The sequence below is a fragment of the Tupaia chinensis genome, unplaced genomic scaffold (genome assembly GCF_000334495.1).
Source record: "Tupaia chinensis unplaced genomic scaffold, TupChi_1.0 Scaffold000575_1, whole genome shotgun sequence".
Classification (NCBI taxonomy): domain Eukaryota; kingdom Metazoa; phylum Chordata; class Mammalia; order Scandentia; family Tupaiidae; genus Tupaia; species Tupaia belangeri.
The window spans coordinates 1889912-1902946 of NW_006160089.1; positions in this window are offsets into that span (position 1 = coordinate 1889912).

Consider the following 13035-nt stretch of genomic DNA (forward strand, 5'->3'; position numbering starts at 1 on the left):
CCCACACCCGGGCGAGGGGGGGCGCGTGCACGCGCGCGGCGAGGGGAGGGTGTGCACGCGGGAGGCCGGTGCGTACGGACGCGCGAGTCCCGGCGTGTCCGCGACGGGTTTCCGAGTGTGCGTGGGCGGCGTGTCCATCAGTCCCTGGGGTGTGTGCTCGCCGGGGCGTGTGCCTGTGCACGTCCGAGTGTCTGGTCGTGGTGTTTGGTGCGAATGCGTGTGGGGACGTGGGCACGGCTCCCATGTACCCGTTTAGTGAGTGTTTACTACGGCCTCGGAGGGTGCCAGGCGCCTGCAGGAGTTTGCGTGGGTCTCAGGGAGTCAGCCATGCCCTTGTGTATGAGAGTCCACAAGTGCTTTTGTGCATGTGTGAGCCAGTGAAGGCAAATGTGTGCATATCTGGAGGTGAGTGTGTAATCTGTGTACAAGAGTCTGTGAGTATGGTTATCATGGAGGCTGTGGCTCCCCTTGCTCCCACCAGGCCTATGCGTGTGAAATGCCCCTGGCCCAGATGCCAGGGAGCCCCTGGGACGGCCAGGCCTGGGGAGCACCAGGAGGTGGTGGATGAGTTTGTGAAGCCCGAGGAGGGACCCTCCAGAGCCTGGCTGGGCCCGGTGCGGTGGGGGTCTACAGGCAAGCTGGGTGGGGGTGTGGTGGGCCCACCTCTGGGCACCAGAGGGCTGGTGTTCAGTTGTTAAGAATATACTTCTGGGGTCCCTGGCCTGGTTGGCTCACCCCAACCAGGCCCAATTTTCACCCTTTCCCATGCTGAGAGATTGACCTGGGGTGCCCAGGGGTCCCCAAACGCTTGTCTGTGTATTCGCCTGCCCCACTGGGTAGAAAGAGAGTCTTCAGACTTATCTGTCCTGGGCCTGGGCTCCACATGGAGCCCCCAAGACAGCAACAAATTAGTCACAGCAGGCGTGGGACCGTGTCTTCCAAGGTCTGGCCTTGCAGTTTTGACTGACAGTTTTTCCGGTGTTTTAGAAAGGTTGAAAATCTTTGCAGTGGAAAGTCTTAATTGCTTGAAGGTAAACTTTAGAAACTCTGGAGCGCCTCAGTTCCTCTGGATTTCCAGAATGCAGCGTGTCTTTCTGAGGGGAAAATGTCGTCTGAGGAGCTCGGTGAATGCACTGGCGAACCTCAGAGGCGCTTTGCAAAACCGTGTCGCTAATGGGAGAATTTCATTGAAAGGGACGTGGAACCGGCTGGAAGCGCCTGCTCCTAATGCAGGGAGCTTTACCAAGTGAACTTTGGACGTCTTCTTTTAGCAAACAAAACCTGGAAGGAAACAAAAAAGACCCACATTCTTTTTCTTTTTTGTTCTGAAAAATGGAAACATACACACACGCACACACAACACAACACCTTTTGGGCTTGCTGGAAAAGCTGCCTCCCCTTCCCCCTTCAAGGCTGGGCCCTGCCTGGATCCCCCACCCCCAAATAAAATAGGCCTGTGGGGAGCTGTGGCGTGAGTCACTCGCTGGCAGAGAGCCCCACGGGCAAACATTTGGGAAGGTTCTTGCCTAACTTCCCAGAAGAAAAGGCCCAAGATTTAAAATGGTCCCTGTGGTTTGTCAGCTTCTACCGTCCCGTCTGCTTCGGAAATGACTAAAAAGTAGTTTCTATCTCTGCAAAATAAAGGCTCAGACTTCAGCAGTGGCCCAGTTGGTCTGGATTTAGAACTGTTTGGGTTTCCAGAGATGGAGCTCCTGGCCGTCCCAGGTGGCATTTCTGGCAGTTTTGAGCCAGGACAGGAAAACGAGGGGAAGGGGGGGAAAAGCTCACACTTAGGGAGCGTTCTGGGCATCGTCCTCCTCCCAGTGGCCTTCTGCAGAATTTAGCTTTTGTTTTTTTTGCCAAGGAAACTGAGGTGCAGGGAGGTCGAGGGTGTCCAGGGATAGCCGAGGGAGGTCACCTGCCTGACTTTGCAGCCCTTCCTCGTTCTGGACCCGGGACGCAGCTTCTGACTTCTGAATGCACAGACTGGGTACTGAGGGCTTTCACACAGCCCTGCCCGTTCGCCCCTCACTGTGAGAGAGGGGCCGTTATCTCCATCTGACCGACGGGAAGCCCGAGGGCCACGGGGAGGAAGCGTAATTCCTCAGAGCAGCCTGCGCGTCTTGTCATTGTTAACTGACCGAATCGTGCGCCAGGCGTGGCGCCAACACCTTTAAGTGCCTCATTTCATTCAAGCCCCTGACCAGTGCTGTGAGATGGACCCTGCCCATTTTACAGATGAGGAAAACCGGGGCCCGCGGAGATTAAACAGCGTGCCCAAGATCAGGTGCCGGTAGCCAGCAGAACCCGTCGGCCTGAGCAGAGCCCACAGTCTTCCCGTGGAGCCTGGAAAGCAGTGGTCTCTGTGGGCCGTGAGCGGGGTCCAGTGGCTACCCCACTCTCACAGAGGGGAAGACGAAGACTCAGGAGGTTAAGTAACCTGGGCGGTTCCTAAGCTGGCAGATGGCAAAGTCAGGATTTGAACCCTGATTCCAGAGTTGAAGTTCTTCATTTTAGACCATGTTTGACTGCCTTGGTCACACTTTCCTCCTTGTGTGCCCACTCCTTCCCCCAGATGACCAGCGCCCAGGGCCGGAGTGCCCACAGAGAAAGGACAAGCTTCACGTTTGGCTCCCCATTCCGGTACCAAGGATGGGTTTCATAAGGGAAGTGTCAAAACAATTGTCAAAAAGAGAAGAAGATTTCCTTCCTCTTTTTAGTTTAGGCCGTGAAGGGGTGTCAGAGGGCAGGCCCCAGTGACCCCTCCAGGATTAAGTACTGGTCGGCACCTCCAGGGTGAAGCAACTGCAGGAAGAGACCAGCATTCTTTTTTTAAAAAATTATTTATTTTTATTTATTAATTCATTTATTTTAATTTGACCAGAGAGAGAAAGTGAGAAAGCAAGCTACCAGGTCTGGGACTTGAACAGTGGTCGGCCATGTGGGAGTGTCCAGCGTCTTAATCAACAGGCCTCCTGCTTCTGACCCTGGGAATAGAAACTTACCTGCACGGAGCCCAACTCTGATCTTCCAGCAGGCTTCTTGTCCCCTGTCTTTTCAGTGCCCTGCCTGTCTCTTTTCTTCGTTCATTTCCACTTCCATCACGGTTTCCACTACTCTGTACTTGAAAGGAACGTTGCGTGTGAGGCCCAGTGTGGTTTGGGCTGTCCTCTTCCCCCTGTGAGGGTCCTTTGGTGTCGAAAGGAAAAGGTACTGCTCTCCCTCCCCAGTACTTCTGCGAACTGATGAGCATTTGCAAATTGCTCTGAGATGCGTTAATTTAAGGTGTGAAATAATGGATCTTGTGCGAAGGCTCAGCCACATTTCTGGCATTGATGGATTCTTTTCCCCCCGTCTGGCCTGTGATTCGGGAGGTAAAAATATCCTTGTTTCTTTTGTGCGAAGGCTCAGCCACATTTCTGGCATCGATGGATTCTTTTCCCCCGTCTGGCCTGTGTTTCCACAATTTCATCTTTCTTTTTTTTTTTGCTGATGTCATTCTTAGGAAGCTGTGGAACCTTCTCTTGCCATCACCTTAGAACTTGGAGCTCGAGGGAGCAAGGGTGCTCTTGGAATGGGGTGAGGGGCTGCCTGTGACAGTCTGGACATCCCCCAGTGTCTGTGAAAATGCTTGGAAATGAGCAGGCATCGGGGGACCAGGCTTGGCCACAGACCAGAAGCCGACTGTTGAGGGCCTCAGTGGTTTTTTGGTGTTTGGCTCTCTTTTCATTGCAGACTCTTGGGGGATGGCAAGATAGCTTTGGGGGAAAACATGAGTTTAAAAAGAAAAAAAAAATCAGGCCAGAGACTTTACCCATTTTTGTCTGGGTTGGGTGACACGGTCTCTTCCTTCGGCCAACCCTGACTTAAACCAATGGCCCTCTCAGACTCGATGTCCAGAGGCACCCGTGAGAACCAGTCAGTGGTGTAATTTCCTGTGGCGGGAACTTTGGGGACTTGAACTTGGAGTGTGAATCTAGCGTTTCAACCGTCCGCCCTCGAACAGGACTTGCTTATGTGGAAACACCCACATACACAGGCTGCACCTTTGTCTCCGATTCTGGATTTTTCCCCAGATGACGTCTAGGGTGGTCTGGTGGCAAAGGTACCTGTCTCCTAGCCAGGACTTGGCTTCCACAGGTCGGCATCACAGCGCCCTACCAAACCAACCGGCCACCACCACTGTAGCCGGGCTGGGTCGCTGGGTGGCCAGAGGGGATGGCGAGCAGGCTGAATGGCCTGGGTCTGACACTCACTCACTCTCAGCAGCCTGACTTGCATGGAGCTGCTCTTTCTGTCTCCTAGACATCTGCGTGATGGTGACCTCATAGAAAAGAAAAAAGGGGCTTTATGTAGGAATTCCGTGGAGTGTGAAGGAATTCCAGCTGGGGGAGGGGAGGGAAGTTGCCTTGGAGCCTGCAGTGCCTGCAGTTTCCCGGAATTGTTTAACCCTCACACTTCGGAATCGGGCTGGGGGTGGTGGTGGTCGTAGAGCCCGAGCTGGGTGGACAGAGATCCTTTTAGGGACTCCAGAGTTGTAGCGGAGGCTACGGGGATTAGTCCCATAGACGTGTTTTTACGGCAGGGAAATGGCAGAGCTGGAATTTGTCCACAACCCCATCTCCAGTGCCTTTTCCTCTTGTTCCTCATCCTGAAAGTCTTTGGGACTGGGGATTGTTGGGAAGAGAACTGCTAAGGGTTATTTTACAGACAGCCGTGAGTGCGGCCTTGGGACAAGCATGGGGTTTATGCACGGTGGGCTCTCAGAAGTGGAAGCTCACCATCTCTGCCAGTCACCGCGTTACAGAACAGAAACTGAGGCCCAGGGAGGGACGGCCTCCCCCGCAATCACATTAAAAACCTGAGCTTTGGACCAGCAGTTAGCATAATTTCTATGTTGCTGGACTCCCGAGTAGTCGACTGCAGTTCGCATCCCAGACCCGGTGGCTTAAAAACTCATGCCAGGCACGTGTGCGTGCGTGCCCAAGATCCCGAGAGGAGAATGGAGGAGAAGGGATTGCGGCGTGGCCATCCCCCCTGGGGAGTGATTTCTCGATTTCTGTCTCTCTGTCTCTCTCTGTCTGGCGAGCAGCGCATGCGCCCTATAGCAAAAAAAAAAAAACTTGAGCTTCGGCACCAAATGGAATGACTCTCAATCCCAGATCTGCCACTTGAGAATGAGCGTTCATTGCTCTGAGCCTCGGTTTCCTCATCTGGAAAACAAGGACAGAATTATAACCTCCTAAGGTCTGGGGGAAGAACTGAATGAGGTAATAATATAAAGTGCTTGGCACGCGGCAGCGCCTCCCGAGGGCTGGGTGGTCATCTCACAAGATGTCATGAGACCAGAAAGCCCTTGCAGTCACGCGCTGCCATGTGGGCCAACACCCGACCAGCAGTCCCGTAAGCTATAAGGGGCTGTGCCGTGCAGCGTGGGTGTGCAGGTCTCCATCTAGGTTTGTGCAAGCACACTCAGGTTTGCACACCAGCGAAATCGCTTACTGGCACACCTCTCAGAGCACCTCCCGTTGCCAGCGTGCCATGTGACCGTACCAGGACCTGCCCAGGGTCGCACAGCTGGCAAAGCCAGCCACCTGTCCTCACACTGAGATACTAAAAATGCTGAAAGGAGGTGCCAGGGAATCCCCAAAGCACTGCTCCATCGTCACGACCCCCAAAATACTAGGTTGTCGGGAAGATCATGATGTGTTTTTCTGTGTAAAAATGTGGCATGACTCTACAACCCAATAGGAGGAAAGGAAATAAAGGTTCTAGAAGAGGCAGAAGTGAAGCATCGGTGTGACCATGGGTTCAGGGAGATGCTTAGAAATCAGGTCTGCTGGGAGACCTGCAGATGGCATAATGGACTCCCACACAGTCGACCACAGTTTGAGTCCCAGATCCAGCGGCTTAAAACACACTGGGTGCATGTGCACATGTGCTGAAAATCCGAAAGGAGAATGGAGGAGGAGGGATTGTGGCGTGGCCATCTCCCCTGGAGAGTTGTTTCTTGCTTTCTCTCTATCTCTCTGGCAAGAGCGCACACTGTATAGAAAAAAACTCTCTTAAAAAGAAAGAAAGAAAGAAAGAAAGAAAGAAATCTATGTTTGCTTCCTCCTCAGCCCCCACAAGTGAGGATGGTGAGCCCTCTGAGTTCGGGTGTGGATCAGAGGGTCCCTGGAGGCCCAAGAGTTAGGTCAGTGGAGTGCGAAGCGAGGCAGACGTGGTGTTAATTATTTACGCGGTGTCACGTCCTGTCGCCCCGCCGAGGTCTGTGCTGATGCGTGGCTGTCACACACCTGGTGGGGCAGAGGTCCTCACAGACGGTCTCATGGCGAGGCCGGGGATCCCTGGACGTGCTTGACACACCACCGCTCGTCTTCCCTGAGGCAGAGGCGAGATCTTGGTCCTCCAAAGTGGCCACCTGTCCTGAGACCCCCGTGGGGTGTGCGGTGAGGACAGACCTTTCACACATGTGAGGGCTTCACATGGGCCTGGCCTCCGCTCGCTCATCTGAAACAGGGGCCGGTAACACTGGGCACCAGGCTCTTGATTCTCAGGCACCATTTGGACTGATTTAGCAATTCAGTTTAGGATTCGAATTCTGAAAAGAAAGGGACCTGTGTCAGAGCTTCCCTGAAAGCCACAACGGATGGGGAACGTGAGCCCCGGGCTGAGCGGGCACGTGGCCTGCCTCTGCATCCCCTTTTGACATAAGGAAATTTTGCATGGGAGTCATTTTAAGAAAAGCTTCTCATACGAAACCAATGGAACAGGTAAATCCACAGAGACCAAGCAGATTGCTGTTAGTGAGGCCTGGAGGGGATGGGGGCGGCTGCTGAGTGGGTGCAGGCTTTCCTTCGAATGTTTGGACTTCATGACATTGTGAACGTGCTAAATGCCACTGCGCTGTTTGCTTTAACGCGCTTAATTTATGTGAAAAAAATGTGTGTGTGTGTGTGTGTGTGTGTGTGTGTGTGTGTGAGACCAGAGGGCACATGCATTCACCAGAGAGAATGAAAGTGGGAGTGGGGACATACCCCCGAATGGGGCATGGTCATGTCACAATCTCTTCTCCTCCATTTCTCCACCATCTTGGGATTTGAGTGTACACGCACTCACACGCACATGCCCAGCATGTTTTTCAAACCACCAGGGCCAGGATTTGAACTGGGGTCAGCCATGTGGGATCTGGCTGCCTTAACCACTACACCACAGGGCCAACCTGAAAAACAGTGTTTTCAAACAGAAAAAGGAAAGTTCAGACACTTCAAAAAAGAAAAGTGTGAAAGTCTCTCATTTTGTAGACGGCACACCGAGGCCCGGGGAGACCGTGGCTAGCAGTCAGCTCACATGCAGTTGGCTGCTTTGTGGGTAAATCAGAGCACTGTCCAGCTTCCAGGCCAAGGCTCTGGCTGGACACCTATAGAAATGGGTGTAACAGTGCCCACGTCACAGAATTGCTGGGCCTGGGCTGTCAGTGAAAAGTGTGAGGTAGAAACACAGTCCACTCGTGTGGGCCACATGGCTCCGGTCTGCTAACCAGGGACGCCTGCGCCCGCCAGCCTGTGGCATGTCTCTCTTTTTTCTTTTTTTGGGGAGAGGTTTTCACTATAGGGCACGTGCGCTCACCAGACAGACAGAGACAGAGAGACAGAAAGCGAGAAATCACCCCCCAGGGGGAATGGTCACGCCGCAATCCCTTCTCCTCCATTCTCCTCTCAGGATCTTGGGCACGCACGCACACGTGCCCGGCGTGAGTTTTAAGCCACCGGGTCCGGGACGCGAACTGCAGTCGACTACGTGGGAGTCCAGTGACATAGTCATTACGCTAACTGCTGGTCCCTGTGGCATGTCTTTTCACTCATTCATCTGAGAAACCCGTCCCAAAGTTCTGGGTCAGGCATCATGTTGGGAGCTGGCTCAGAGACCCTGTAACAGACCCCACCCTAGTGGGGACAGAACTTGGGTCATGACTTCCTTTGTAGGTGCTTGTGAAAGATTTACAGGAGGCACCTTTTGGGGTTCACTTTCCAGAGAAGTAGGAGCATTTCCAAGAGCAAGGGGAGTCAGAGCCTCCCTGGAGGGAGATGCGAGATTTGCCAGAGGCCAGATAGGGCTGGGGAGAAGGGCAGATGGACGCAGGGGAGCAGCCCTGTGGGGCTGCAGGCGGGCTCCTGGGCTCTCGGCAGACCCGGGCAGTGCAAAGCCGAGGACTTGCTCCCGCAGCCTCCGGTCCCTTCATAGGAGGCTCTGTGCCAGGTCCTGGCCACACGCCACGTTCTAGTCTAACCCTGTATGCGGATGAGCCCCTTCGTCCCCCAGCTATTCCGCGATGTGGGTGCCATTGTGCCCGTTTTACAGATGAGGGGACAGACCCAGAGAGCCCAGGGCCAGCGGCACTCCATCAGCAGCAGCGTGAGTACCGGGAGGAACCCACAGCATGGGGTGCAGTCTCAACTCACAGGACGGGCTGCCCAGAGAGCGCTGTGATGTGGGCTGTGCGTTGGTGGCCAGGCCCAGGTGGGTGGCCTCTCGGGCAGCGGGAAGGACCTGCACGCACACCGTACTGTGCTAGAGCACGGACCAGCTTGTCACAGACTCGCTGCCTGCCTCTCAGACCAGACCTGAGCGCCACCGGGGCAGGCGGGTCTGTGGGCCACAGCTGTGTCCTTGGGGCCCAGCACATGCCTGGCACATAGTAGGAACTCAGTGTCCACTGAATGAACGGACAGTTTGAGTGGGCACGTGGCAGGATCCCTGAAGAATGTTTACGTGGAGTTACTGAATCTGCTAGCACACTTCGCTGGCGTCAGGGCCCCCTCGTCCCTCCAGTGGCCACTGAAGAGCCGAAGGGTGCCTGGTGGCTGCCCGTGGAGAGGAGGTTTCTTGAAGAAGGGGCTCGTCCTCAGGTTACTCCAAGCAGGAGGAACCTCTGGGCCGTACCTCTTGTAGTTATATAAGGGGACCTCCTTCCCGCACTGCCGCTCTTGGGGTGTCTCTATGGGGGTCTGTGGGTTGGCATGATGGTGCTATGTCTTAAAGCTATATACCCTCTGAAACCCACTTACTTTGTTCAGAGGGTCTATCTTCCGGGGGTTGCTCTGGGAAGGGGAAAGGGAAGGAACTAAAGTATCTCAGGCTACCTCTGGGCACAGACATCATAGTTTAGCAAATGAGCAGAACCTCAGTCTAGAAAGGGGAGACTCTGGGCCAGCCAGTGATGTGGTGGTTAAGGCACCTGGACTTCCTCTGACTGACCATGTGGTTCAAGTCCTGGACCTGGCAGCTTGAAGAATATACTAGATGCATGTGTGTGTGTGCCCCAAATCCCAAGAGGAGAATGGAGGAGAAGGAATTGCAGTGTGGCCACCCCCCACCTCCCAGGGGGTGATTTCTCACTTTCTCTCTGTCCCTCTCCAGTGAGCACTCACCCTATGGCAAAATTTTACAAAAAGAAAAAACGGAGACTCCATATTAAAAGAGAAAGCGACTCTTCAGCGGGTGTGGCCTTGGTGGTCCCCCCAGGGTTGGTGCAGGACCACTGGTGGCCACATGGCAGGCAGACAGGAGGCTGGGGACAGGGAGCCCACAAGGGGCTGTGGCGGGTTTGGCTGTACTAGCACCAAAGTGTGGACGCCTGGGCCTGATTCAGTGTGTGCGTTTCCGTGTTCATCTCCCCCAGGAGTTTTAGTGGCCTTCGTGTTTGCTTAAATGCCAGCTTCCTCCGCTAACCCGAGAGGAAGTGAGGGCTGGGTTTTTTGTGCAGGGGCACAGACAAGGGTGGGAGCTCTTGGAGCCAGCTTAGTGGTGACAGCGAGGCATTTCGGAAGCCAGTGTTTTCTCTAAGGGGTAGTGGGCACAGTGGCTGCTGCACCACCCCTGGGCCGGCTACTGGGACAAGAGCCCTGTCCAGGTGTTGTGGAACCGTTCAGCAAGGAGGACCAAACATTTCCCTGATGCTGGGGCTCCCAGGAAAGACAGGGATCCAGCAAGGCCCCTTCTCATCTTCCCGGGGAGACATGCAGAAAACACGCAGACTCCAGGCCCCAGCGTTCATGTGCATCCCGGGGCACCAGGCACTGGTCCTCTGTGGGTCAAGTGCACAACGAGCCCATTTTCTGAATTCCCAGAAGGGCAGTTAGTGCTTGTAGAAGTATTTTAGTGCCATTTGGGAACGGGAGAGGCCGTTTGGAGGATGCCGTTTGGTGGCTGGTGTGTGAGAAGTCCCTGGGTGCTTGAATGGCTTATGGGCAGCATCTTTGAAATTGCACAGTGCTGAGAATTTCAGGCCATATGGTCACTGTGATGTGCTAATGTTAGCAATCGAGATATTTAATTACCCAGAAAAAACCCCTCTTCCTACTCACTACGGGCTACTGCAAAGCCTCTGCTTCTCGGGAGGAGGGTCTTGCGGATAGGGCGTGATCATTCCTCATTAATGTGTTAGCTAACGAAGTGCCGTTCACCCAGGCGTTTGCTGGGTCCTGCCCATCCTTGCCTGCTACTGGACACAGGATAGAGCAAGCAGGAGAACAAGGGTTGTCGAATCCCTACTGTGTGCAAGCCTGTTGGGTGGTGCTGCAGGCCGTAGGAGAACTGGTGCATGTCCTGCTGGATACTTACTGAACACCTACTAAGTGCAGACCCATGGAGCTGCAGAACCGAAAAGGACACAGCCCCGGGGGGATCAAACTCTCACCACATGTGGGCGGGGTCTTGTGGTCCTAGCTCTCTGCTGGCCGCGACACACCTGGTCAGCCGTCATTCACGGGCTACACGATGACGTCCCCAGAATGAACCAGAAACAATCCAGATGTCCCAGAAACTGACGTGAGAACAGGCACCCCCTTCACACGTCGCGTCTCAGTTCAGCGTCTTGCCGTCACCCAGCATTTTGAGACAGAATGTGAGATCTCGTGGTTGGCTAAATACATAAATATTTTCTGTCTCGATATTCTGAAAACGAAGCCCAAATGCACAGAACTGCAGCACATCAGTGCTATAGATCATGTGTTATAATAATCTGATGACATGTTGTTTAAATATTTACGGACTGATGTGACATGACAATGGGGGAGAGAGGAGTCTCGGAGCAGAGTCGCGGCAGCTGCGAGGAGGGAGCGAGCGGATTCTCGTGATCCCGAGAAGCGACGTGTGATCCTTGGGTTTCTGGATGTTTTGGGGTTTCAGGACCAGAGCAGCGGCTAACATCTATGCAGTACCTGCTGTGTGTCATACGCTTCACTGACATCTCATAGCACCCTCACAGCAGCCCTGAGAGGATGGGACTCAGCCCCTATTCCAGAGGGAAACCGAGGCCCAGGGAAGTCAGTGACCCACCTGTCCCCACAGCTAGTGAGTGGCCCAGGCTCCACTGCCTAAGCTCAGCCTTGTGCCGTTCTGCTCTGTAAGAGACCAGTCATGTCAGAAAAGGCCCTTCCCTTCCTGGCGACCCCTTGCTTATAGCTAACTGGACTTACAACTCTCGGGGGAGGGAGATGTCTGTAAGGTGTTGGGGCGGGCGATAGGGACCATGGGACTTGGTAGAGCGCTCACTGGTGTTTGATGTGGGAAGGGGTGGTCAGCAGTGTGGAATACACTGGAGCCTGGTGCCAGGCACACAGTAGGTGCTCAGGAAATGGTAGTTCCCAGCCTCTGCCTTTCTTTTTCCTTTTAAAAAAATTTGCTGTGGGATGCCTGTGCTCGCTAAAGAGAGAGTAAGAGAGAGAGAAGAAACACAGCCCAGGGAAATGGTCATGCCGCAATCCCTTCTTCTTTCCCTCTTAGGATTTTGGGCATGCACATGAGCATAGCCACTGTGTTTCTTAAGCCGCCAGGTCCCAGACGCCAGTCCCTCATCAGTCGGCCACGTGGGGTCCAGCATCTTTAGCCTCCATGCCATGCAGTCTGCCTGCACGTTCCTTTTCATTAATGGCGCTGCAGTGGTTAAGGGGGTTCACTGCAGACTGCCCCCACGTCGTGTCCTGTGCCCTCGAGCCTTTGCCTCAGCTGTACCCTGTCCCTGCAGTGCCCATGCTGGCTGGATTCAGGCCTCTCAGCCTTTGGCAGTGAGTTAAGTCAGGAAGCTGCCCGTGCATGCCAGCGAGCGACTGGTCCTCCCTGACACCATCTGCCGGACATGCTGACCAGCACTGCCCCAAGTGTACTGACATAATTCCTGCCCATTTTATTACCACCCTGAGTCCAGGAGCTCCCGCAGGGCCAGGCCTTGAGAGCTACTGGCCGCAACCACAGCTCCTAAATGGCGCCCAGCACACGGATCACACTAGTGACCCACCTTGGGCATTCGATGGAGAGGGCCCAGGGCTGAGAGCATGATTAGGCTCTGGACACCCAGCGTGCCATCAGTTCTGCAGAGGCCTAGGGGTGTCCCCAGGTCCCCCGGGGCAGGAGGGGGCGTGTCAGGGCCATGTAGAAGGAAGGCAGGGTTGGCTACATATTGGTGAGCACAGTGCAAAATGAAAAGATAGGTCCCGGGGTCAGTAGGTGGTGTGGTGGTTAAGGCACTGGACTCCCACATGGCCGACTGCAGTTTGAGTCTTGGACCTGGTGGCTTGAAAATTGTACTGGGTGTGCTTGTGTGTGTGTGTGTGCCAAAAATCCCAGGAGAAGAATGGAGAAGAAGGGATTATGGCATGGCCACCCTCCCTGGGGGTGTTATTTCTCACTTTTCCTCTCCCTGTCTCTCTCTGTCTCTCTTCAGCAAGTGCATGCGCCCTATAGCAAAACAAAACACAACAAAAACTTAGGTTCCCTTGTTTAAAAAGCAAGGGGGAATAAAAAACAAAAACAGGGAACATTCTGCCTTTCCTCTGCAGTCTCTCTCCACCTAGCACTGCAGTTTTTTATTTGCCTTTTAACGGACACTATTGGCACAGGGGCACTGCCGGCGTGAGTGCAGACTCAGGTGCCTGGAGCTCCCCCCACCCACGGCTCCCTGACCCTGACTCTCCCACGCCTGCTCCCCAGCCCCTGCCTCCAGTGGCTGGGGGGGGGGGGGGGGGGGGGGGG